Here is a 27663-nt window from a genome sequence, read left to right as displayed (position 1 = left end):
TGGGGGTGAAAGAACAAAAGAGAAGCGAAGAGACATTAAGAGGTATTCAAAACCAGACGAGATGGTGATAGGACTAGTGGAGACAAAAGACGGCTTGAGATGTTTCACAGCTATCGTACGCTTGAGTCTATACTGGACACTGGAAATAATATTATTATTTAATTTTATGAGTTTCCTTTGTTTTGTTTTGTGTCGTCGTTCCTTATTAGTTCTGCCCCTTGAGGGGGCATTTTGTGTGTTTTTTTTGTTTGATGACACTGGGGCAACCCAGTGTCTCCTTGTTGGTTTATTCAGGAAAGGCACCACCATCTCTCACTAAACTGGGGTAATGAGATCATTGTGGTTCATTGTGGTCGACAGCAAACCCGGGCGTTATCAATGACACACTTGACGCCCGCTGCCAGTGTGCTGAAGAAAAAAGTATCGGCGTTTTGTCCGAGTGAGATATTATTTAAACACTTTCCCACTTTTGGCTCCCAGTGCCATCGTCAACAAGGCACTCCTGGGTCACCTAAAAATGGGGCCCCGAAGCTGGGACCCTCCCACTCCAAGCAATTCAGCCGGCAAACCTGCTGAACTACATTCAGGGTAAAGTGCTCCATACAACAGTGGACATACTGACATACTGACATGGACTACGAGGAAGAAAATACAACAGAGGAATTTGACATGCTGGTGCAACACAACATAATACTGATGCGATACACCATATGGCTTTATATATGTTTCACTGATAAAGTCAAAGTGAAACTGACATTTGGCAAATCTCACCATCGGGCTCCCTTTATAAGCTAGTGCAAAAACAACTTGCATTTATATAGCGCCTTTGAAGTAGTAAAACGTCCCAAGGCGCTTCACAGGAGCGTTATCAGACAAAATTTGACACCGAGCCACACAAGGATAAATTAGGGCAGGTGACCAAAAGCTTGGTCGAAGAGGTAGGTTTTAAGGAGCGTCTTAAAGGAGGAGAGAGAGAGAGCGAGGCGGAGAGGTTTAGGGGGGGAATCCCAGAGCTCAGGGCCTCAGCACGGCCGCCAATGGTGGAGCGATAAAAATCAGTCTATTTCTGTTCGTTTTCATCTAACGAGTGGATACTGATGAAGGGTGTTAAGAGTCAAGCTGATCGACCGTATCATGTTAAAAGGGATTCTACTGCTGAGGCTCCCTTCTCCAGATGGGTGGTCGCGAGGACAGCTCTATTAACATACACTGACGCTGTACACCTTCCATTATTTACTTATGGCTGTCGCCACCTCACCTCAGCAAAAGCTTGCTTCATCTAGGTTTGCAATTCCAGTTCGTTCAATGAAAAAAAACCCGTTGGTTCTGCAGGCTGCTAAAAAGAAAAAGGGATGTGCCTCGACGGAGAGCTTTCTCAGCGAGTCACGGCACTCCTGCCCGGACCCGCCAAAGAAGCCGCGCGGGGGCGAAATTGGACATGGCCGGAGGACGCAAAAACAGACCGGTATCGCGGCGATCGCCCATTATACGCTCCGCCCGCTATTCAGTTTAGTTGACTTCAATTGAGCTGGATATCGGGCGTGTTGTATAACAGTCGGCAAAGTGCGATTCCGTTCGATTTGCACCCCTCCCCCCACCCCCCGCGCCGCCCGTGTCCAATTTCACCCCCACCACGTTTAAACTGCACGATGGTTTAAATCCCTTCGAACAATTGACTACAATTCTCACGTCCCGCACCATTCCCCTGTCGCCACCTGGCAGGTTGCAGGAATATGTCTCAAGTCTGATTACTCCTCTGTCATTCTTGCAATGAGTTCCCCACAACAAATTTATTATCAGAATTGGGGAGTGGGGGGATTTGTAAGGGGGTTTCAGCCCGTCTCTCAGCCTAGGGCTACGATAGCCTCACATTCAGTGCTTTAAATGAGAATCCTCCTCGTTTAAGGTCCATTTATATTTTCTGTCCCGACCACGATGGAGACGTATAGGTTTTTAAAAAAACTGTTGTTGTCTCCTTCAAATTCAAACGGAACCCTTTAACAGGTCCTCCCTCCCCTTCCACTTTAATCATTCTCACCAGCCATCTTTGCATCTTCCTCTCCCCCCCCTCCCCACACACCCTTCTAAAATGCTCGAAGGCATTCCCCAATGGGAGGGGTGCCAGCTGTTTTGTTGCAAGGTTACCAGGGGTATGGAAAAAAAATATAACCATTTGTACCCAATGACATCGGTTAACATTTTGGGTCGAGATTTTTTTCTGACGAAGGATTTCTATCCAAAAACATTCACATTCAGATGCCAATGGATCGGAAGTGCACTTCCAGCATTTTCGAGTTTTATTTCCGATTTCCAAAATTTGCAACGAATTGGTTTTTTTATTCTTTTCAGCGAGACCCAATAAATCAAGCCCAGTGAAACGAGAAAGCAGGACCTGCAGTCTAAAAGCTCTTTGCGACTGTTGAAGATGGCACCGTGGAGGTGGCGTGGGACGCTGGCGCGGCGAGCAAGTGTGCCAGCATGCCAACATGGGCACTGCCGCTTCCCCGCCGCGATCCCCCCTCCCCCCCCGCCAGGCCACTCTACCTACTAGTATGGGGGCATAGCTACAGGAATGAGGTGAGCCTCCACACACCCCACAATGGTGTGTGCTGCAACAAAACATCGAAAACGAACACAATGGCCCAGAATTTACTGGGGTGGGGCATCTCGCGACGAGCCCCGTTAGTTAGACTTTTATCCCACCCCCCCCACCCGCCCTTCAGCCCAAAAAACGTTTGTGTTGCAAATCTCCGGGTGCATGAACTGGCGGCGGCAGCAGCAACCTGTGGCGATTCGCAACTCACGCCACGACCCTTCCTCGCCACATTAACAACGGCGAGTGCCATTAAACCCGACGTTGCATGGGCTGCAAATTCTGGGCCACCACACTTTGCCAGTGGCTGTCTTTTTTTGAAAGACTCGACACTTTTAAATCACGTTGCATCTTTGTAGTCAATAAAACGATTTAAAAATAAATGTCATTGCTATACCAGACACACGATCAAAGTGGCAATGGGTATCATATTATTAGCTATAAAGGCACCTGTTAATCTGCTTTAGATTTACACTTGTCAGCAGGCCTTGTCCCCTCTGACCAACAGGCATTCTGCACATCACATACCCTGGATTTCATAATTAATAAATATTTCCTCTCATAGCTTGGCTTGTGCATATTTGTATTTTGAAATATATTTTATATATCAAGGTTAGACACACAGCCATGTCCTTTTGAATTTTTTTATTTTTAATCATTTATATCTGTTGGAATAGCAAAATTCCATTCCACCACAGGGGTGGTCCCAATTCTAAACAAAATATTCAATGATCACCTTCTGTTCTTTTAACTGCTGTCTAATTTTATTAGCCGGTTTATTGCAATGTTGCAAATATAATGGAAATGCTGCCCAAGGCAATTTAATGGCTCAATGCTCAAAGTATCACTGTTGTGATATTAAGCCGTACAGACCAGGGAGGTCGGAGGCTAAACCCCCAGTCTGCATCGAGTTAGCTGATCTGAGTTGGAGTGGAAGAACATTCCTGAGGGAGGGAGGGAGACCAGCCAGGATTCCCACTCCTGTGATCCCTGCTGGAAAGTATGCATGGGTGGATGCCGGGTCAGGACAGGATCGGGCTTACGGTGTGATACTATCGATGCTTGAATGGCTGGCCAACTCTCACAGCTCTGGGCTCACAAATGGCTACTTGGACGACATACTGGAGTTCCAACCAGTGCCCGAGGAACGGTAACGCAGCGTGAGTCACTGCCTTCGGGAGAAAGCGAAGAGAGTTGCAGGAAGAAAGAAATGCTGCTCATCTTTTGCAAAAAGACCGAGTCTAAAAATAAGACTCTGGCACATCTCACTGATTTCTGACCAGTCCCACAGCTGTTCTGGAGACCACCTTGCTGAAGATATCTATCTCATTCTTTTCAAAGTTGTGATTTATGCACTATTTGGGGGCTTTGGAGTAAAAAGCCTGCCATTGTAACAATGCATTTTCCACAACTTTTAAGTGTATAAAAATTAACAGTTGCTCCTGCCTAATTAAAGCCAGAAAGAGTGGGCACAGGGATTGCCCCGACATTTGAATGCAATTCATTTTCAGAATTTGACAGCTCTGCTACTCCTGAATTCAGGCTGCAGCATCTGAAGATCCTATCCCTTAGTAACTGTCAGTGCTCTCGTCCCTGCTGACCCTATCTCTTGTACAGGTCAATCCTTCTTTCCTAACATTGTTTTGCAAACCCTACCCCCCACCTGCTAATCGGGAGCGGGTCTGCACAACCTTCTGAACCTAAATCAGGAGCTTTACAGTTGCTAGGCTTAACCCACATTCGCTTCTGAAGCAACACATTTTCTTATTGCCTATAATTGCATCTACAATTGAACAGAACTCTACACAAAAACGCAGACACATTTATAAAACATTAGCAAATGAAACTTCTGTGCAATACACATATAACCCCGCTTAAAATATGCCCTAAATACATGTTTGTTTTGTTACCTTTGATTTTAAGCAAAAGAAAAAGCAAAACAGAAAAGAACACACAAAAAACACGTGCAAAAGATATATTTAACATTGCTTTACTTTCTTGTCCCCTCGGGGTGAATCATTGAAAAAAAATGATTTATGTACCCCTAGATGCAATTTTTCAAAGCAAGCAGAGAAGAAGTTATATTGGCAATACATACCTGATTGCGATATGTATATTTGTCTTGTGTTTGTTTTTTTTTACAAGAATCCAGATCAAAATGATGTATAGAAATAGATTTTTTTTTAAAAATCCCAGTGGATGTTTTCAGTTGCACAGCTATGCAAGAGTAGTATCAGGTTGGGACCACCTGCTGAAGCTGCCGCAGATCAGAGGCACTTTTTTTTTTGTGGGTTGCCAGCCTCGCACACTGACTGACAAGCTCCCAGCTTCTGGGAATCACTCCTGTCAATTTCACTGTAATGAACCATCCATCGCGTCTGGGAGAGGGGGGGGGGGGGGCGGCCCCGCTGCGATTGGTCAGCCGCCCGGCCCGCGGGCGGGGCCCGTCGGGGAGCTGAGCCAATGGCTGGCGACGGAATGCGGGGCCGGCGCGGTGACGTGCGCGGAGCTCCACTGACGCACAGGAGGTTTCTAAAGATAGCCACCCAGGTGAGCTGCTGGATTCCGGGGAGAGAAAGGATGTCCCCCCACCTGCACACACCCAGGCCCGGCAGAAAGCTATACTTAGATCAGGCATCGCCGTGACGTTTGCATAGCTTATCTGCAGTGGTGGAAAGTTATACATACACCACTGGGGAGGTGGAGCTGCCTTTATTAAGACCTATTAGCCTTACGTAAAGGCTACCTAAAAGAAAGACTTACATTCCTATAGCGCCTGTCACGACCACCAGACGTCTCAAAGCACTTTACAGCCAATGAAATACTGTTTGAAGTGTAATCATTGTTGTAATGTGGGAACACAACAGCTCCCACAAACAGCAATGTGAAAATGACCAGATCATTTTTTTTAAGTGATTTGGTTGAGGGATAAATCTTGGGCAGGACAACTCCCCTGTTCTATCGAAATAGTGCCGTGGGATCTTTTACGTCCACCTGAGAGAGCAGACGGGAGCCTCGGTTTAACGGCTCATCCGAAAGACGGCACCTCTGACAGTGCAGCACTCCCTCAGCACTGCACTGGGAGTGCCAGCCTAGCTTTAATGTGCGCAAGTCCCTGGAGTGGAACTTGAACCCACAACCTTCTGACTCAGAGGCGAGGGTGCTGCCCACTGAGCCACAGCTGACACCGGAAGTTATGCAAACACCACTGGGGGTGGGGGTGGGAGGGAGTGCCTTTATTAATAATAATTAGTATTCAGAGCTGAAAAGGCTACATAGAAGAAAGAACTTGCACTTATGTATTGCCTTTCATTACCTCAGGATGTCCCAAAGCACTTTACACTTTTTTGATGTGTAGTCACTGTTGTAATGTGGGAAACGCAGCAGCCAAATTGCACACAGCAAGCTCCCACAAACAGCAACGTGATAATGACCAGGCAATCTGTTTTTTTTTAGTGATGCTGGCTGAGGGATAAATGTTGGCCAGGAGAATTCCCCATGCTCTTCTTCAATTAGTGCTGGGAGATCTTTTAATTCCAGGGCAGACAGGGCCTTAGTTTAACATCTCATCTGAAAGACAGCAGCTCTGACCGTGTGGCACTCCCTCATGTACTGCACTGGTGCGCCAGCCTAGATTTTGTGCCAGAAGTTCTTGGAGAGGGACTTGAACCACGCAACCTTCTGACTTAGATAGCAAGTATGCTACCAACTGAGCCACTGCTGAGATGATGAGGAAGATAGGTTTGCAATCAATGTTTGGTAGAAAAAACAGAAAGGCGGAGTAACGGGCAGCACGGTGGCATAGTGGTTAGCGCTGTTGCCTCACAGCGCCAGGGACCCGGGTTCAAATCCGGCCTCGGGTGACTGTCTGTGTGGAGTTTGCACATTCTCCCCGTGTTTGAGTGGGTTTTCTCCGGGTGCTCCGGTTTCCTCCCACAGTCCAAAAATGTGCAGGTTAGGTTGATTGGCCATGATAAAAATTGACCCTTAGTGTTAGGGGGGATTAAATATGCGGGGTTATGGGGATAGGGCTTGGGTGGGATGGCTGTCGGTGTAGGGACCGGGTGCCAGGGTTTGGATGATCAGCCATGATCTCGTTGAATGGCGGAGCAGGCTCGAAGGGCCAAATGGCCTACTCCTGCTCCTATCTTCTATGTTTCTATGTTTCCTAAATGGTGAAAGATTGGGGAATGCAGATGCTCAAAGGGACCTGGGTGTCCTTGTACATGAGTCACTGAAAGTGAATGTGCAGGTGCAGCAAGCCATTAGGAAGGCAAATGGTATGCTGGCCTTCATTACAAGAGGATTTGAGTACAGGAGTAAAGAAGTCTTACTCCAATTATATAGGGCCTTGGTGAGACCACACCTGGAGTACTGTGTACAGTTTTGGTCTCCTTACCTAAGGAAGGATATACTTGCCATAGAGGGAGTGCAACAAAGGTTCACGAGATTGATTCCTGGGATGGCGGGACTGTTGTATGAGAAGAGATTGAGTAAACTAGGCCTGTATTCTCTTGAATTCAGAAGAATGAGAGGGGATCTCATTGAAGCATACAAAATTATTACAGGGCTTGATAGGGTGGATGCTGGGAGAATGTTTCCCTTGGCTGGGGAGCCTAGAACCAGGGGCCACAGCCTCAGGATAAAGGGTAGGCCATTCAGGACTGAGATGAGAAGAAATTTCTTCACACAGAGGGTGGTGAATCTTTGGAATTCTCTACCCCAGAGGGCTGTGGAGGTTCAGTCATTGAGTATATTCAAAACAGAAGTCGATAGATTTCTGACTAGTAAGGGCATCAAGGGATATGGCGATAGGGCCGGTGAATGGAGTTGAGGCAGAAGATCAGCCATGATCTCATTGAATGGCGGAGCAGGCTCGAAGGGCCGAATGGCCGACTCCTGCTCCTATTTCTTATGTTCTTATGGACCCTGCAAGATTAGCCTTTATAATTTTCACATTATGATCCAGAGATACTGTGCAGTCCACAATGGGATCCTTTAAGCTTACAGCGCCCCATATTTGTTACATAATAAACCTTTAGGAAGCAAACACTCCAGCTACGCTCCAGCTCACGTGTTGACTGCTGGCTATAGTTTGGACACCTGCCGCAGATACTATACCAAGCAAACAAAGCAGTTTATCAATGCCTTTTCAGAATTTGACGTCAAATGTTGACACAATCCCCGATCCTCGTGAGGAAAGGTCAATGAAATGACCCACTGCCATCACAATTTCCAGTGAAGCACAACCAGATAGCCAATGTATTACATTGAGTTAGATCGAATGTACAGCACAGAAACAGGCCATTCAGCCCAACTGGTCCATGCTGGTGTTTATGCTCCACACGAGCCTCCTCCCACCCCTCTTCATCTCACCCCATCAACATAACCTTCTATTCCTTCCTCCCTCATGTGTTTATCCAGCTTCCCCTTAAATGCATCTCTGCTATTCGCCTCCTTGTGGTAACGAGTTCCATATTCTCATCGCTCTCTGGGTAAAATTTCTCCTAAAATTCCCGATTGGATTTATTACAGGAAACTTTGTGTTATCCGGAGGCTAAATGTCCGGAATGCTCGAGCCACCGGCAAAAATCAGGAGCCGTTTCGTTAGTTTTTTTTTCTTTTCGTTGCTTTTTTCTCAACAGTCAAGCTCTGCAAGGTCTCGCTGAAGCTGTTGCTAAGCTACAGAGACGCTACAGAGACGCTTGCAAGGTACGGCCGACTGTTTAGAAGCTGTTGCTAAGCAACAGGGTTTGTTGCCAGATACGGAGCTCAAAATCTCCGTATGTTTCAACATTAGCGCTGGTTTGCCCGGCAGTTTTGATGGGACGGCAACAGCTCAGTCCCGTCGGTGCCGGATAGCACAAAGTTTCCTGTAGTGACTATCTAATATTTATCACCTCTAGTTTTGGTCTCTCCCACAAGTAGAAACATTTTCTCTACACCCTTGAGAGGGTGCAGAGGAGATTTATCATAATGGTTCCGAGGATGGGGGATCTTAGCTACAAGGTTGGAGAAGCTGGATTTGTTTTCATTAGAGCAAAGGAGGTTGAGGGGTGATTTGATAGAGGTGTACAAGATTATGACGGGTTTGGATAGGCTAGATGGGGAAAGGCTGTTCCCACTAGTTGATGGTACAAGGACCAGGGGACACAGATTTAAGGTATTGGGCAAGAGATACAGGGGGGATGTGAGGAGCGAGTGGTGAGGACCTGGAACTCGCTGCCGACGGAAGCGGAGGAAGAGGAGACACTCAATGTTTTCAAGGGGAGACTGGATAGGCACTTGAGGGAAATAAACTTGCAGGGCTACGGGGATAGAGCGGGGGAATGGGACTGACTGGATTGCTCTACAGAGAGCCGGCACGGACTCGATGGGTCGAACGGCCTCCTTCTGTGCCGTTAAGACTCTGTGACTCTGTGACATCTACCCTATCGAGCCTCTTCATAATTTTAAAGGCCTCTTATCAGGTCACCCCTCAGCCTTTTACAACTTGGCGTGAATTGGGTCATATCGGGTGATTAAAGTATGTTTTTCCTACTAAACAATAGTAGTCAAGGTCCGATGAAAGCACCTGTTTTACCGCTTGGCTGTGATATAGATGAACTCTATACCCCAGCTCTAATAACAGACACAGTAAACGCGTAACATGCAGTCACCTTGAGAACTGAACCAGATTTGATACTTAAAATAAAACGACACGTGATCTGGGGACTTCGAATCTACCCTTGCTTGTAAAACTTGTTGCTGATGAGGCCTGACGTCACTTTGGTTTTTAAATAGCCTGTCACCCATGATAGGGCGGCACCGTTGTCCTTGCAACTGATTCACCCAGATTAGCACAGCAGCGAGCTAGCTGGTGCAGCAGTACACTGCGCTCGTTTACTTACACAGGAATTCCTGTTACTATCCGTCACAGCGGTGGGGCCTGGCAGAGTTCGAAATGCTTTGTAACAGGGAGAGGGGGTGGTGTGGGGGGGAAATTAAAAGGGCAACTTAACACACAGCTACTCTCACGGACCTGCTAGCAACTGGTTGCTAAGCAGCGAAGGAATGGGCTCAGTTTACATGCTGGCACTCTCCAGCCCAATACGGGTGGGTAGCATGAAAAGATTTAAAGGATGCTGAAACTTTCAATTGAAAAAAAAAGGTGGAGAAGGAAATCTAGTCGTTAAGGGTGAGCTGTGAAAGTCCTATTCAGGAAGAGTGTCAGTAATGTATCACCAGGAGTGCCAAGGGCTATTGTAAAGCCCCAACTGTTGCCCCAGCTAAGATCAGCTGATACAACACAGACCAGGGACTGAACGTGGAACCCACTGGTCTGCAGGGCTCAGTATAAGCAACCCCTTTCATTGAATCACAGAATGATACAGCACAGAAGGAGGCCGTATGGCCCACCGTGCCTGTGCCGGCTCTCTGCGAGAGCACTCCAACTAGTCCCACTCCCCCCCCCCCCAACCCCCCCCCCCCGCCGCCCCTTCCCCGCAGCCCTGCAAATTTTGTCTTTTCAAGTATTTACCCAATTCCCCTTTTGAAAGTTACTCTTGAACCCGCTTCCACCGCCCTTTCAGGCAGCGCGTTCCAGATCACGACAACTCGGTGCGTCAAAAGAATTCTCATCCTCTCCAATGTTCGCTCTCATTTTTTGTTTGGCCCCTTTAACGGGACGCGCAGGCCATTCAAAAATCTATTTAAAAGCCGGCGAGCCGGCTGCGCGGGATCTGCAAAGCGCCGTGCGGCGTGGCCGTGCTGCTTAAAGGGTTAAAGGGAACGTTGGGTCCTCTCCCCTCTGGTTCTTGTGCCAATGATTTTAAATCTGTGTCCTCTGGTTACCGACCCTCCTGCCAGTGGAAAGAGTTTCTCCGTATTTACACTCATCAGAACCCCTCATCAGTTTGAATGTGTAATATTTACAACCTAGGAGACAGACACACTTTTGCTTCTCAGTTTTATACACAGTGTCTTCCTTTATTAAACTACACTGGCTAACCGCCAAGTAGCGCATTATACTAAGAGTTCACTCTCATTTTCACAAGTATGTCATCATTTAACAACCTTTATGGACATGAATAGGATACACTAAAGCTGCTAAAATAAATTAAGACAATGATCCCAATTGTTAAGCAGGCAAAGCTGCCATCAAGAAGACGATTTCCTCCCAAACCTTTTCCCACTTGTTTACAAACACATGGGTAATGATACAAATTATGATATAAATGATTTAAGGCCCCACTCCAGAGACTGGAGCACAAAGCCAGGCTGACACTCCCAGTGCAGTGCTGAGGGAGTGCTGCACTGTCTGAGGTGCCGTCTCTCCGAGGAGACGTTAAACCGAGGCTCCCGTCTGCTCTCTCAGGCGGATGTAAAAGATCCCAAGGCACTACTTGAAGAAGAGCAGGGGAGTTCTCCCTGGTGTCCCGGGCCAATCTTTATTCCTCAACCAACATCACTAAAAACAGATTATCTGGTCATTATCGCATTGCTGTTTGTGGGATCTTGCTGTGCGCAAATTGGCTGCCACGTTTCCCACATTACAACAGCGACTACACTTCAAAAGTACTTCATTGGCTGTAAAGCGCTTTGGGATGTCCTGAGGATGTGAAAGGCGCTATAGAAATGCAATTTCTTTCCTTTTTCTAGCATCGTGTCACTTGCAACACCACCATGACATAATTCTTCAGAGACAGACTGATGAATAATAACAATAATAATCATAATCCACTTTATTGTCATTGTTAGTGCACAAGTGCAGTACAACGAAATGTAGGCTTGCGGCTCCCGAGAGTGTACATTTAGATTAAGACATTTAAACATTCAACATACATTTGGCTTGTAATACATTAACATAAACATAAACATAATAAAGTGCATTGGCAGATGTGCAGGCTTTAGAGTTTATTTGTGGAGTTCAGTAGGATGACAGCCCTGGGAAAGAAGCTGTTCCTAAATCTGGTCGTTCGGGTGCGAATGCATCTGTAGCGTCTCCCAGATGGCAGGGGGGCGAACAGACTGTGGCTGGGGTGGGTAGGGTCTTTGATGATGGACCGTGACCTCCGTAAACAGCGTTTCTGGTATATGTGCTCTATGGTCGGTAGCCGGGTGCCGGTAATGTGTTGGGCAGTTTTGACTACCCGCTGCAGGGCTTTCCGGTCATAGTAGCTACAGCTGCCATACCATACTGTGATACAGTTCGTCAGGATGCTCTCTATTGTGCAGCGGTAAAAGTTAGAGAGGATCAGGGGTGACAGGTTACATCCCTTCAGCCTCCTTAGGAAATATAGGCGCTGCTGGGCCTTCTTCACCAGAGAGGAGGTATTGAGGGACCAGGAGAGGTCTTCCGTGATGTGGACTCTGAGGAACTTAAAGCTGTCCACCCTTTCCACCGCAGCCCCATGGATGTGGATGGGGGTGTGACTTCCGCCTTTAGACTTCCTGAAGTCCACAATGATTTCTTTGGTTTTCTTGATGTTAAGGGCCAGGTTGTTATCGGCGCACCACTTCACGAGATGCTGGACCTCCTCCCAAAACATATCAACCTGTTTTTTCTCTTTACAGATGTCAATACCTGCCGTGTATTTGCAGTGTTTCCTGTTTTCAGTACTGACATCCAACACAAAATAATCACCCCTCCCCACGAATAATGATACGGATGTAAAAGAAAGGCAAGATTACATTTTAAACGGAGATATTGTCTGCTCCTGTCAATTCCTTTTAACTTTGAATTAACAAGTGCGGACTGTACATTTGTGTCAGCCGTGGCTCAGTGGGCAGCACCCTCGCCTCTGAGTCAGAAGGTTGTGGGTTCAAGTCCCACTCCAGAGACTTGAGCACAAAAATCCAAGCTGACACTCCAGTGCAGTGCTGAGGGAGTGCTGCACTGTTGGAGGTGCCGTCTTTCGGATGAGATGTTAAACCAAGACCCTATCTGCCTTCTCAGGTGGATGTACAAGAACATTAGGAGCAGGAGTGGGCCCTTTGAGCCAGCTCTGCCATCCAATAAGATCATGGCTGATCTTCTACCTCATCTGCACTATCCCTGAGTCCCTTAATATTCAAAAATCTATCGATCTTTGTCTTGAATATACTCAATAACTGAGCCTCCACAGCCCTCTAGGGTAGAGAATTCCAAAGATTCACCACCCTCTGAGTGAAGAAATTTCACCTTATCTCAGTCCTAAACGGCCGACCCCTTATTCTGAGACTGTGACCCCTGGTTCTAGACTCCCCAGCCAGGGGAAACATCCTCCCTGTCAAGCCCTGTAAGAATTTTGTATGTTTCAATGATCCTATGGCATTATTTCGAAGAAGAGCAGGGGAGGTATCCCCGGTGCCCTGGCCAATATTTATCCCTCAACCAACATTACTGAAACAGATGATCTGGTCATTATCACATTGCTGTTTGTGGGAGCTTGCTGTGTGTAAATTGGCTGCTGCATTTCCTACATTACAACAGTGACCCCACTTCAAATAGTACTTCATTGGGTGTAAAGCGCTTTGGGACGTCTGGTGGTCGTGAAAGGCGCTATAGAAATGCAAGTCTTTCTTATTCTTAGTTACTTCAGCAGACAAGCTGTTACATTGGAGTCATGTCTGCTATTAGGATTAGGGCAAAAAAAAATGAAGCTATACTATTTAAATACTTTGTGGGCAGATTGTAAACTTGGTACTAATACAACTGTTGCCTCAGACAATGCGTGAGGCCACAGTAACCCCACATGGACCTTACTGTAGTCTGGCTCTAGTCCCACACTTTGCTGACAAAGTTTATTTTTCACCAGTGGCTGGCTGCCATATTTCCATTTGTAAACACCGTCGGCGCATAATTAATGTTGCCTTTAGTGCTGTCTTATCTCTCGAGTGTTTCTAACATTAAATAATTTAGATCATTTTGCAGTTAAAGAGAGGCATTTTTATTTTTATCTCCTCCGCTTGGAAGCAGAAATGACACTGTGCAATATTACACTGAATGCATTCATCTGAGACTACTTTCTCTGCTATTTTTATTGGTGTTGTTAACCCAGGTTAATGCCTCCATTGAAATAGTGAACAAAGCATTTCAAATGAATGTATTAAGTATTCTAAGGTAATTTCTAGGCTTTGTGAGGGTTAAGCTCGACATAGGAAGACTATCTTTTAGAAAAGCGAATGATTGTTAATCCAGTATCCATGCTACCCCTGTAAAATTAGCAAACTAATGTCTGAGATTGGTGGTGCATTGGGTTAGATATTGATATTTCACCTCTGGGAACTGGGTTCAACATCCAGCCCAGACGAATAGGGTAACAGTCTCTTCTGTCTGCTGGCTATAAGGGTCCTATGGGAGATCAGTTCAGCTCGTCTCAATCCAATTGCTAATGTACATGGGCCTACGGCGCTAATAGGCAATCTCACACTGGGAAACAGAAAGGTGGTCAGATTGGGTCGGCGATGCTCTTTTGAGGTTGCGGTTCAGGCCTGTTGTTGGGGCAGAGTCGAGAGATCTTTACTGTAAATCTGGCTGCTTTCTACTGTTAGCAGTCAACCTCCTTGCTCCTCTGGTTCACAACAACACATTTCGAGTAAGCACGAGACTTGGTTCTGGAGTATACGGAACAGACTTTATTGATACACAGTAAAAGGTGATGGGCCTTGAACTGTATACAGAGAGTGGCCTTTTCCTGGTTTCCGTATCTTTTGAGCACACTCAGATAATGTTGAAAACCATGATCCTTTATATACACCATATTTTGACGACATCAAAGGAAAATGTCATAGATAAGACTGCATGACGTATCTATTCCCAAACCCTTTGAAAATAGACTATTCATGTAAACAATTGTAGTTTGTTTACTTCAGAATAACTTCCCTTAAACAAGACTTCCTCAAATGGATTTGCTACCCCCGTTTTATTACCCTAAAAACTAAAGCTACATTTTATTACCTACACTTATTTCCTTACACAAGCACTTTACATGTCAGAAGACAAGCAATGCATCCCTTTTACGACATTTCAAAGTCACCCTGTTTATATTGGAAAGCCTGGAAAGCCTGTTGCTTTAAGGTACAAAGAAGTTTGACTGTTAACCCTTAACTCCCCAAGATGTCCAACATCTAAACATCTACCTGACCTGCGAGTGCTTGATGCTCACATGGGTGACCTGAAATGGGAAGGGCTCCACTCCCCAGCACTAACATGCCTCAACTTGATGACCACAAAATGCATTGTTCCATACTTGTCTAAGTTTTGCCGAACCCGTTGGTTTTTCCTGTCTTTGCCAGCTTTGTGTTAGGATTTGCATTGTTAGCAGGTTGGTCCAGCCTCATTGGCGTCTTTCCCTTTTCAGGGGAATGATGGATTGGCTTTTAGGCTCTCTGATGAGGGATACTGGCCATCCACAATTGCCAGGAACACAAGAGAACACATGGGATCTTTTACATCCATCTGACATGCAGGTGGAGCCTCGGTTTAATGTCTCATTCAAAAGATGCTGCCTCCAACAACAGAGCACTTCCTGACTGAAGTGTCAGCCTAGATTGCATGCTCAAGTTCTGGAGTGGACCTTGAACCCATTGCCTTCTGAATCAGAGGTGAGTGTGCTACCAACTGAACCAATCTGACATTAACCAAAAAGAACTGGCTCCACGGAGTGCATATTTTACTATATTTTTTATTTACAGTAATCCTAAGAGTTGCACAAGTAACTGGGCTATTAAATCGTGCGCCAGGAACTTCCGCACAGGTTCTGCCAACCTCCCACCATTAACAGTGGCAAAACAGTTGGGAAATCTTGCAGTGAGGTGACATTGGAGAGTCATGTCATGCTCCTGTTGCTATTCAGTCTGAAAGAAATGAAATTGTTGTCCACGCTGACCTATGCAACAGTCACCTGGTTGATACATAGGTGGGTAGCAGATTGGCTGATACTGCAGATGATCCCTATGCTCACCTGGAAGGAGATGGAGGCAGAAAGGTTGAGGGCAGTGATGACCTTGACCACCACTACGGTGCAGGATGGCTATAGGCCTCCTTGCAGCAAATGGCACAGCCCCGTAGCTTGCTCCTTGCGGATCAGAGTCTGTGGAGGCAGTTGCCCTCAGTGATTGCTTGGTAGGTGTGCCCAAGTCAGCAGACAAGGATGGTGGTGGGCCATAATGGCAGATGCAGACAGCCCAGCTCTGGTGCCTGCTGATCTCAATGGCATGCCTTCTTTCACCTTGTACCACTCCGACCATTAAACCATGTATTTGGGGCACTTTAAAACCAACCCCATCATTCATTTTGACCCGACTTGGTGACCACCATAGGACTGTAGCTTACACTTAGATGTTTTGTGTTTTCAGGACGTTGTGGAGTTTTACTTGGAGCTGGCGCACTTGCCACGGCCTTTGACCCTTCCGACATGGTGCGTGCTTGACCAGCTCCCCGGGCAGCAGCAGGCGCACGGCGGTCTGGATCTCCCGGGAGCCGATGGTGCGGCGCTTGCTGTAACGGGCCAGGCGGGAAGCCTCACCCGCGATGCGCTCGAAAATATCGTGCACAAAGGAGTTTGTGACGCTCACGGCCTCGGAGGAGATGCCAGCGTCGGGGGTGAACCTGTTTCATCACTCTGTAGATGTAGATGGAGTAACTCTCCTTCCTCCACCTTCTTCACTTCTTGCTGCCCTTTGCTGGAGCTTTATTCACCGCTTTCTTGGCGCCCTTCTTAGGAACTGTTTTCTTCTCCTCGAACATTTTCAGACACAGAGACCGTCACTTCTTGACCTCCTGTGAAAGTTTGTATTGTAAGAACCCATTTTGTTGTGTCCCTTTTTTTTTAACCTTTCAACTGAAGTCTCGCTAATGCTTCGGTTAAAGTCAGCTTTCTGGTGATTTTTGCAGACAATATTTGGCGCCTTTTCTTTCAACCTAAACATTGGCTGCGCGATCAGCTACGCACAAAAAAAAAATCACACAATAAAGTATAAAATGAAACCTGTGCAAAGAAAGAGCTGGAGAGTTATTTTTTTTAAAAGCGCCAAAGGACAAAATCACCGCAAAAAATGGTCATGGAAAAATTAAAATAAAAACAAACATTAAAAAGTCTGCCCCTTTAAGAGCTCCGTCATGCACAGAACTTCAATTAACGCTCACTCCAGATGTGCAAGCCTTATTTCCATAGATCTAAGTTGATTCAAATATTTAAATTAAGCTCTCGCTGGAGAATATCCCCGACCATGTGCAGAGTGAGGGATCAAATGTTGCAAAGAATATGAGGATTCTTCCAGGAATTGAACTTTGAAAATGTCATTTGAAGGAACAGCCAAATATGCATAATATGTGAAGCTGGATAGGTCACTAATCTGGAGGCTTGCATGAGTCACTTTTTTTTTTCGTTCGTGGGATGTGGGCATCACTGGCAAGGCCAGCATTTATTGCCCATCCCTAATTGCCCTCGAGAAGGTGGTGGTGAGATTTTTGAGCAACAGGGGAGTTGAGGGTTATGGCGAGAGAGCGGGAAAGTGGTGTTGAGGCCAAAATCGGATCAGCCATGATCTTATTGAATGGCGGAGCAGGCTCGAGGGGCCGAGTGGCCTACTCCTGCTCCTATTTCTTATGTTCTTATATTCTGGAAGGCGTCTTTATTGTGGAATAAAATATCTCTTTATTTCTGGCTGTTCTCGCATTCAATTCCCTCCATAAACTTAAAAATTTAAGCTCATTCAAATCCTGTAGCCTATCCCACGCCAAGTCCTACTTGCCCACCACCTCCATTCGAACTGATCTACAGGAAACTCTCGATTTACCGGCACCTAAATAACCAGAAATCTCTGTTAACCGGCAAACTTCAGGAGTAGGTTCAGGTAAGTTTTACTTCATATTAGTGGCCGTTCCTGGATCTGTGGCTGTGTAACTGGGGTTCCTGCACCTGTTGCTAAGCAACAGGGACGCCTGGATCTTGTGGCCGGGGTTCCTGCACCTGTTGCTAAGCAACAGGGAAGCCTGGATCTGTTGCTGTGTACGGGGCTCTCGTACCTTTTACTATACCTCTCTGTAATCCGGACTTTTTGATAAACCGGCACTGCGCCGGTCCCGTCTGTGCCGGATAAAAAAGAGTTCCTTTACATTAGCTGCCAGTCACCCAAGTGCTTCAAATTTAAAAGTCTTGGGGGGAAAAATTGGGTTGCTTTGCACCTCTCGTTAGCGCCCCCGGGGGGCGCTAATGGGGCGCAAATCCCCGAGCGCCCGGGCGTGGCTCTGCTAACGCCTCCCGTGAAATTCGGCAGGAGGTTAGCGGCGGTGATAGCCAGTTGTGCGGCGCTGCGCCTCCGCCGATGACGTCATCGCCGTGCGCAGCGCCCTGCTTGCGCCCCGGCCGCAAACTTCCTGTGCAGCGCACTTGCAGCGGCGGCAGCGCTACTTAAAGGGGCAGGTGTCGGGCAGCCATTTTTATTTGGGCCGACTGTCAGCACCTGCCCCCTTCCCCTTTCTTTTTCGGGGTGCCGGCCGCGATCGCTCAGCCCGGTGCTCCTCTTGAGTGCCGGGCTGTTTTCCCGGCACCCCGCTCCCCGGTGGTCAAGCAGGGCCCTGGTGTGCGTAGCGCTAGGCCCCTCCCCTTTAATCAGGGGAGGGAGGCCTGCAATGGCGAGGCGCTACGTGCCGACGCGCGTGGCGCTGTTGCACGTAGCGCCGTGATCTTCAGTAGTAGCGCCCCAAGAAGGAGGTGGAGCACTTCCAGTAGCGCCCTCCCGCCTGCTTGGGGCGTTATAACTGAATTTCCAGCGGAGGGGCGCCAACTTTTTCGGGGTGGTAAAATAAGCGCCCGGCGACGTTAGCGCCCCATAAGGGGCGACGCCGAATTTCTCCCCCTTATTCTTGTGTGTAAATCTCTCCATGGCTTTTCCCCCCTTATCTCTTTAATCTCCTTCAGCGCTACAGATTCTACGCCCATCCCCCCCCCCCGCCAATCCTTCTAACTCTGGCCTCTTGTGCATCCCCACATCCTTTCACCGCACCATTGGCAGCCGTGCCTTCAGCCGTGTAGGTCATGCTCTTTGGAATTCCCTCCCTAAATCCCTTTGTCTCTCCACCTCCCTCTCCTCCTTGAAGATCCTCTTTAAAACCCACCTCTTTGACCAAGCCTTTGGAGCACCCCTCCTAATATCTCCTTCTTTGGTTCGGTGTCTGCTTTACTTCGCACCTCTGTGAAGCACCTTACGATATTTGTCCACATTAAAGGTACAAGTTCTTGTTATTATTTCCATCAAAATTTCAGGAGATTTGTGATAAACTTCACCTTAAAGAGGTATTGTGCCTGAATTAACTCCCCATTTTTGGGGAGTTTCTGTCTTAAAGTGAGTATTGAATTTCCCCCGCCCGCCCCACTCCCCACGTGAAAGTAGCTGGGCCGGTACATGGGGGGGGTGAGAAAGCAGGTGACACAGGGGGGGCGATATGGAGGAGGTTGGGGCAGAGGAACATAGGGCTATCGTAATAGGGCAGGATCTCCTGTATCGCCTTGTCCTCAATGGGCTCTTCCTCAACATCATCATCATCTGCGTCATTATCATAGCCCACCCAAAAGAATCTCCTTCACTCCTGCTTGTCCTCCGCCTCATCACCATGATTCCCTGCTCCCCCGCTCCCCACCCCTAGCTGTGGTTGAATTACAGAACGGGAGGACATAAGCCAAGAATAGGTGAGACTGTGGCGGAGACCACATAGGGACAATAACACAATTCACAATGTATAGCCAATGTTGTTATATGTACGTACTTGGTTGGGTTATTGGGGCAGGGTCCCTTTAAGAGCGTCGGTAGCGTGATGACGTCATGCGTCGGTAGCGTGATGACGTCATAGCCCTGCAACGAGGCTGAGACCCTCAGTCCTCATGGAGAGTGAATAAAGGAACACGCGTTTTGCCTTTGCTGCAACAAAAGTCTCAGAGCCTGTTGATTTCTAGCGACCCCAACAAGACTACCTCCCTTGGAATTAAGGAGAGAGAGGAGGGTGTGGAAGCTTTCGGCTGTCTGCTGACTCACAGTGCAGCCAAAGATGATTGTTTAGGTGTGCCCCTACTAACCCACTGCCGACACTGTGCCACTGATCTCACCATCTCCCATGTTTAAAGTGGAGTGCCTCCCCAGTAGCTCCTCGTGGCCAGCTACTCATAAGGACTTAGCTCTCTTACACCTGGAATGCCACCTCCGACTGTCTGCCTTTCACCGGCATGGTGCATAGGTTTCTTCTGTAACAAGACCGAGTAATTAGGATTTGGCTGGCATTTGAGGGATGTCTCCTGGATGGCATCAGACAGCTGAAGTAATAGATCTGCTGGTTTCGTCCTGTTACAGTGGAAGAAGGGTCTTTAAAGTTCTGCAGGCAAGTCATTGCTATTAGGGGAGATATGATCTGGAGTAAGATCTGGAGTTAGTGACACCCACCCTTAACAACACAGCGGTGCGAAGGTCTACTTGTGCAGCTGGTCATTTTAGAGGGTGAACAGTGGGTTGGTGCCCAAGGAAGGAAAGAGACAACCAGCTGGCCTGTTGCCTTGCCAGGCCATTCAACATTTTCTGGCCTAGGTCTGCAGTCCTGGGAGTGAGGGAGGTGGCACTCGGTGCCACTGCCACCTCCCTCCACATGGCACAACAAGAGACTGAGGAAGGATGTTCTTGCCATGGAGGGAGTGCAGCGACGATTCACCAGACTGATACCTGGGATGGCAGGAATGATGTATGAGGAGAGATTGGGTCGATTGGGCTTATACTCGCTGGAATTTAGAAGATTGAGAGGGGATCTCATTTAAACTTATAAAATTCTGACAGGACTGGACAGACTAGATGCAGGAAGGATATTCCCGATGGTCAGGGAGTCCAGAACCAGGGGTCACAGTCTAAGGATAAGGGGTAAGCCATTTAGGACAGAGATGAGGAGGAATTTCTTCACCCAGAGAGTGGTGAACCTGTGGAATTCTCTACCACAGAAGGCAGTAGAGGCCAATTCATTAAATATATTCAAGAAAGAGTTGGATATATTTCTTAAGGCTAAAGGGATCAAGGGATATGGGGAGAAGGCAGGGACAGGGTACTGAGTTTGGATGATCAGCCATGATCTCATTGAATGGCGGAGCAGGCTCGAGGGGCCGAATGGCCTACTCCTGCTCCTATCTTCTATGTTTCTATGATTCTTCTGAGGTTTCCTCCCATGGGCAGCTAGCAGTCTTTTTCTCCTTTGGTGCATTTCATGCAGGACCGTCGGACCGCCCGTCTCATTGAAACTGTGGGCCCTTCTTTTCTGTCTCCTTTGCGATGCCCAGCTCCCTTCTTTGGGTGCCTTGGCCAGGTGCTCCACTTGAAGACCGGCTTGAAAAATGCCACAAGATCTCGCGTGAGCCACCCAATGCAGCTACCCGCATTCAGTGATCCCAACACTTCCCGATTGACCTGCTGCTGCTGCTTCGGCCATCCTTGGCTTTTCTCATCCTTGTTTTCAAATCCCTCCACGGCCTCCTCGCCCCTCCCTATCTCTGTAACCTCCTCCAGCCCTGCAACCCTCCGAGATCTCTGCCTTCCTCCAATTTTGCCCCCTTGCGCACGCCCGATTTTCATCGCTCCGCCATTGGCGGTGATGCCTTCAACCCGCCCAAGAGCATTTGTTTTTGTAACGCCACCTTGAGGGGTTCATTTCAAAATTCCGCGGCATGACACACAAATGTTTAGCAGAACTGAACTGTAGAAATAATCTCCTTCCGCCGCATACAACACACGGAGCAGAACTGATAAATATTGCGATGCTCCAACAATCTCACAGAGCACTGGTGATTTGGTTTTTGGCTTGTAATTTTTTGATGTAAAATATCTGCCGCCATTTCACTTTGAAGAGCGCCTCCCGCCTTTATATTTTCAAGGGACATGAATACAGTCGCAGATAACACGCTATTATTATATATATATATGTTGGAGCTGTATTTTGCCAGCAGAGCGCTTGTCTAAACTTGTCCTTTGAAACTAAACAAGTTGCAGGCTGCAGTTTGGTGCCTTATAACGAAAATATAGAAACATAGAAAAATAGGAGCAGGAGTCGGCCATTCGGCCCTTCGAGCCTGCTCCGCCATTCAATATGATCATGGCTGATCCTCTATCTCAATACCATATTCCCGCTCTCTCCCCATACCCCTTGTGTCTAGAAAGACTTGCATTTCTGTCACGCCTTTCACCACCTCAGGACGTCCCAAAGCGCTTTACAGCCAATGAAGTACTTTTTGAATTGTTGTAATGTGGGAAACGCGGCAGCCAATTTGCGCACAGCAAGCTCCCACAAACAGCAATGTGATAATGACCAGATAATCTTTTTTGTTGCATTGATTGAGGGATAAATATTGGCCGGGACACCGGGGAGAACTCCCCTGCTCTTCTTCGAAATAGTACCGTGGGATCTTTTACGTCCACCTGACAGTGCAGCACTCCCTCAGCACCGCACTGGAGTGTCAGCCTAGATTTTTGTGCTCGAGTCTCTGGGGTGGGACTTGAACCCACAACCTTCTGACTCAGAGGCGAGAGTGCTACCCACGGCTGACTCCCATATTGTGTTTTTTGCTTTCGCTTTTTTGCCATTTTTCTGCCCTTTTCTCCTGAAGGGGTTGCCTCTTGCTGGGCCTTCTTTTCTATAGGGCGCCAACAGCCTTACATTACCTCGCCCCAAGCGGGCGTTCTTCATGTGTGAGCCCAGAAGGTCAGTCCTGATCGGGCATCACAGCCCAGCCTGATCCTGTCCTTATCCGACACGCGTACACATTCGCACACACACACACACACACGCACACACAATACAATACAATACAATACAAATCGCTTTATTGGCATGATAAGGTACATCTTATGTTGCCAAAGCATCAAAATACATTTATGGTTGATACACTTCCAGCAGAAGTGGGAAACCTGGAAGACTTTCCAGCTGCCTCGGCCCGGAATGTGGAGCCATCCCTACTGATGGCTGAGATTGGGTAACTGAGCACAGGCCAGTAAATCAACCTGTGGCTAGCTGCCTTGTAGGGGCTCAGTTCCACACAATGTACAGGAAACGCTCGATTTACTGGCACCTAAATAACCGGAAATCCCTGTTAACCGGCAAAATTCAGGAGTAGGTTCAGGTAAGTTTTACTTCATATTAGTGGCCATTCCTGGATCTGTGGCTGTGTAACTGGGGTTCCTGCACCTGTTGCTAAGCAACAGGGACGCCTGGATCTTGTGGCCGGGGTTCCTGCACCTGTTGCTAAGCAACAGGGGTGCCTGGATCTTGTGGCCGGGGTTCCTGCACCTGTTGCTAAGCAACAGGGAAGCCTGGATCTGTTGCTGTGTACGGAGCTCTCGTACCTTTTACTATACCTCTCTGTAATCCGGACTTTTTGATAAACTGGCACCACGCCGGTCCAGTCGGTGCCGGATAAAAAAGAGTTTCCTGTAATGCATTTATCTGCTCAATCACTGGGGGAACTTGGACACAGCTAACATAAAGAGATTGCAAAGTGAATAAATAACTATAATTGGCAGAAGAATATAGAGGAACAACCACCAATCATCCCCATACAACCAGAACAAAATGCACACTAATTTTATATATACAGGTATATACTATATATAAAATTGCCCAGCATTTAGGGTCTGTCCAAGCTATTTGCTTGGAGATCATTCCCCAGTACAGTTTCTCATGACTGTGTTAAGTTTCGCAATACTCCAACCCACATTCCTCCAACAGTTTAACAAGCCTAATTACCTCACATTCTTTCATGCAATTAAAGAGGCACTGTCTTCATGAAAACGTTTTTGGCAAACCCACTTTTCATTTGGAGGGAGAGGTTCAGGGAGTGCAAGTGGCGTGATGATACTTTTCAACGTGATTTATGCCATTTAATGATAAGGAAAAAAAGGTGCTTGGCCAAATATTTTTTATCACCTTCTCCCTCACCAACCCCCCCCCCCAACCCTTCAAGACAATGCACCTTTAAGTGGGCTAATAAAACAGGAACTGTCTCCATATATGCGAACAGTCAAAACTGCTGGAGAGCGTTGCAAATATAGACACTGCATTGGCTATATTAAAATGCATAATCCCTCCAGTCTAAAACAAAACTTACAGTAGAACAACTTGGGTGGGACTTGTACTTACAATTTTGATTTTCCATTATAGCTCGATTGCCAGAACGGAGGGGGAAAGAAATAGCTTGCGACACAGCACAATGAAATCTGCAGCGTAATTAAATCTAGGCTTCCTTCTTTTCTTCATGCCACAGTAGTCCCTCTGTTTGAGCAACCAACAGGCTATGCAGTACCAGGCCATAGCTAGCTGAATGCTGTTGGACTGGATTGTAATACTACACTTCATTGTGCAGTAATACTACACTTTCTTTGTGTTCCTGCCAAAAAATGCATCTCTGTGCGGTCAAACCCTGCTCAGACAGACGTCAATTCAGGCTTCCATTGACGTCGATGGAATTCCCACTGCTTGCGTCATTCCCATAAAAATAGAATCCTCAAAAGAATTCACCCTTAAAATAATCTGGAATTGTACATGGTCTGGGTAATGGATACTAAGGTAACTTTTTTACCCATCTGCATAACTATTATTAGGATTGATTACCAGAATGTTGTTGTTATTCTGCATTGTGTCTCTGTGCTGGTTCATATTTTTAAAAGGGTCATTTTGTGAGGCAAAGCTTCTGGCGCGGAGCCTTGCTTGACTGGAGCGTGAGTTTGCGATAGGGCTATAACACTACAGGGCTGAATCTGCCAACTGCATGCCAAGAGCAGATTGAAGTGCAGGTGCGAGGTTGCTTGAGGATTCCCTCTCTCCGACCAGCTTTCCTACCAGCCGTAGCTCAGTGGGTAGCACTCTCGCCTCTGAGTCAGAAGGTTGTGGGTTCATGTCCCACTCCAGAGACAAGAGCACAACAATCCAGGTCTGACACTCCCGGTGCAGATCTGAGGGAGTGCTGCACGGTCGGAGGTGCCGTCTTTCGGATGAGACGTTAAACCGAGGCCCCGTCTGCTCTCTCAGGCGGATGTAAAATATCCCATGGCACTATTTGAAGAAGAGCGGGGGAGTTCTCCCCGGTGCCCTTGGGCCAATATCTATCCCTCAATCAACATCACTAAAACAGTGCTCACTCCACCCCTTGTCCACCCGAAAGCAACTCACAGTTAAAAACCCCCCCATAGAGCCTGCAACGCTTATAGAGATGGCTGAGCACCTCCTTACCTGTATGTCTATTTATTGGCTTATGAATTCATACATAGAGTAGATGTGCAGATTATTAATCTCTACTTTGCATCTCCAATGACTGTAGATAAGCAAATCTGCTTTGCCTTCATTGTGGAGAATCTTAAGTCAATAATTCTGTTGAGCAGACAGACTTTGTTATTAAGAAGCAACGGTGAAGGTGCAAGGCTCAGAATGCAGGAGACCAGCAAGGTTGAAAAAAGGAGGCGAGAAGATGATAGCAAAATACTGCGGATGCTGGAAATCCGAAATAACAACAGAAATGCTGGAAAAACTCAGCAGGCCAGGCAACATCCGTGGAGAGAGAAACAGAGTCAATGTTTCAGGTCGAAACCCTTCGTCAGGAGAGAAGATGAGCTGCACTTAGCACCTGATCACAGCTCTGAGAAACGTCATACAATGAACTTGAAGTACAAGTAGGGTGGCCAACCCTCCGGCATTGGCCGGGAGTCTCCAGGAATTAAAGATTGATTGCCAGGGCACTGCGGCGAGCAGCCCGGGAGAAACATCATAGGGGGAAGTAAAAATAAATTGTGCTTGTTTCATTTTCCCTGAGCACTGTCGTTTACTAGTTATAAAAATGTTGGAGTTGGGGAAAGGCTGTTTGACTGACAGTCAAGAATCATCCAAGGGGCTAACGAAGAATCTGTTCGCTTTCTGATTGGTGTGGGAAGGTAATGCCTGTCGGGCGACCAATGGCGGGAGTGTGGGGGCGGGGCGGTTGGAGGCAGGAGGTCACGTGATGAAACCTCCCAGAATCCATCCATCCAGAGATGACCACCTGAAGTGCAGGAGGAAGGGATCACTGAGGAAGATAAGCAGGTGTCCAACCAGCTGTACTCTATAAGGGTTGCACATGCTCTTCAGTTCCAAACATTCAGCTCTTTAGCAGAGAACCCATATCTCACGCTCCTGTACTCAGTACAGTGAAAAGCCATGCAGACAAGTGGGTTTAATGAGGATAACCTTCTCCATCACAGACTTTACCTTCTACTACATCACCGAGATTAATTTAGCACATTTGTGTATCTCTGGTTTTATTACATTTCTCTGTTATTAAGCCATTTAATCTAAAAGAAATAAAAGGGGGAGAGTTGCATTTCTATAGCACCTTTCATGACCTCAGGGTGTCCCAAAGCGCTTTACAGCCAATTAAGTACTTTTGAAGTGGAGTCACTGTTGTAATGTAGGAAACGCAGCAGTCAATTTGTGCACAGCAAGCTCCCACAAACAGCAATGTGATAATGACCAGACAATCCGTTTTTGTTGTGTTGATTGAGGGATAAATATTGGCCCCAGGACACCAGGGAGAACTCCCCTGCTCTTCTTCGAAATAGTGCCATGGGACCTTTTACGTCCACCTGAGAGAGCAGACGGGGCCTCGGTTTAATGTCTCATCCGAGAGACGGCACCTCCGACAGTGCAGCACTCCCTCAGCACTGCACTGGAGTGTCAGCCTGGATTTTTGTGCTCAAGTCTCTGGAGTGGGACTTGAACCCACAACCTACTGACTCAGAGGCAAGACTGAGCCACAGCTGTAATACAACTATAATATACTAAAAATCTTGTGTATGGAGAGCCTTCCTGTTCACATTACCCTTTTTGTGTCATAATTTTTTTTGAGTGACACTTTTATGTCAAAATTTATAATGGAAAAATCCCATGTCAACATTTGCTGTAATAACAGGCTTCCCAACACTAGGTGGCACTGCTGCACCTCACTATGGCATCACTCAGCTACTCAGTCTTTTCTCAAGGTAGCTTCCTTCTGGTCTGCTGCCCTGCTCTTTGCTTGTCTATGCCGCCCTGCTCTGAGGTAAATGGGCATACGCTCTGTCCTGCTTTCATCCCTGGCTGCCTGCAGTCTCATTTACTTGGCTGCTTTGTGGCCTCTTCGTTGTATTGCTCTGTGCCCGCAGCCCTTGGCCTCATGCCCTTCCTCTCTGTTCTATGCCTGCCCAAACCCTGTCCTTGGTCCCCCAATGAGCCCCTTCTTTGCCAGTTTCACAGCACTGGGAACTAGAAGCTTGGATGGGGCCTTTACATTAATCTGGTGGGAAAATTGGGCAGTGGGGGCTTTGGAGTTAGGTGGCAGATCAACCATGATCTGATTGAATGGCGGAACAGGCTCGAGGGGCTGAATGGCCTCCTCCTTTTCCTATGTTCCTATGGATGGGCAGGGTGGATAAGAGTGGACTTCATAAACTAACAGAAACTTAACTGGATCAGCCACATAAATACTGTGGCAACAAGAGCAGGTCAGAGGCTGGGTATTCTGCGGCGAGTGTCTCACCTCCTGACTCCCCAAAGCCTTTCCACCATCTACAAGGCACAAGTAAAGAGTGTGATGGAATACTCTCCACTTGCCTGGATGAGTGCAGCTCCAACTACACTCAAGAAGCGTGACACCATCCAGGACAAAGTAGCCCACTTGATTGGCACCCCATCCACCACCTTAAACATTCACTCCCCCCCACCACCGGCGCACCGTGGCTGCAGTGTGTACCATCTACAAGATGCACTGCAGCAACTCGCCAAGGCTTCTTCGGCAGCACCTCCCAAACCCGCGACCTCTTCCACCTAGAAGGACAAGGGCAGCAGGCGCATGGGAACACCACCACCTCCAAGTTCCCCTCCAAGTCACACACCATCCTGACTTAGAAGTATATCGCCGTTCCTTCATCGTCGCTGGATCAAAATCCTGGAACTCCCTCCCTAACAGCACTGTGGGAGTACCTTCACCACACGGACTGCAGCGGTTCAAGAAGGCGGCTCACCACCACCTTCTCAAGGGCAACTAGGGATGGGCAATAAATGCTGGCCTTGCCAGCAATAC

General features: G+C 47.4%; 1 protein-coding gene across 4 annotated transcripts in view; it reads right to left on the bottom strand.

Annotated features, from left to right (window-relative positions):
- The window catches only part of LOC147096989 (nuclear receptor subfamily 4 group A member 1-like), a 92837-nt gene extending 68916 nt beyond the window's left edge, over positions 1 to 23921 (bottom strand). For 3 of the 4 annotated variants that reach the window (XM_085972702.1, XM_085972704.1, XM_085972701.1), the window contains exon 1: positions 4692 to 4926. The gene's annotated coding sequence lies outside the window, so the exon portion shown is untranslated. Of the gene's footprint in view, positions 1 to 4691; positions 4927 to 23717 lie in introns of those variants that run through there. The other variant, XM_085972703.1, reaches the window with a different exon arrangement.
- Positions 23922 to 27663: the final 3742 nt, after the last annotated feature.

The sequence above is a fragment of the Somniosus microcephalus genome, chromosome 33, assembly GCF_052327205.1.
Source record: "Somniosus microcephalus isolate GS21.2 chromosome 33, FLI_Smic_1.0, whole genome shotgun sequence".
Taxonomy (NCBI): domain Eukaryota; kingdom Metazoa; phylum Chordata; class Chondrichthyes; order Squaliformes; family Somniosidae; genus Somniosus; species Somniosus microcephalus.
Note: the sequence above shows the minus strand (reverse complement) of the source record. Positions and strands in the feature narration are given on the sequence as shown.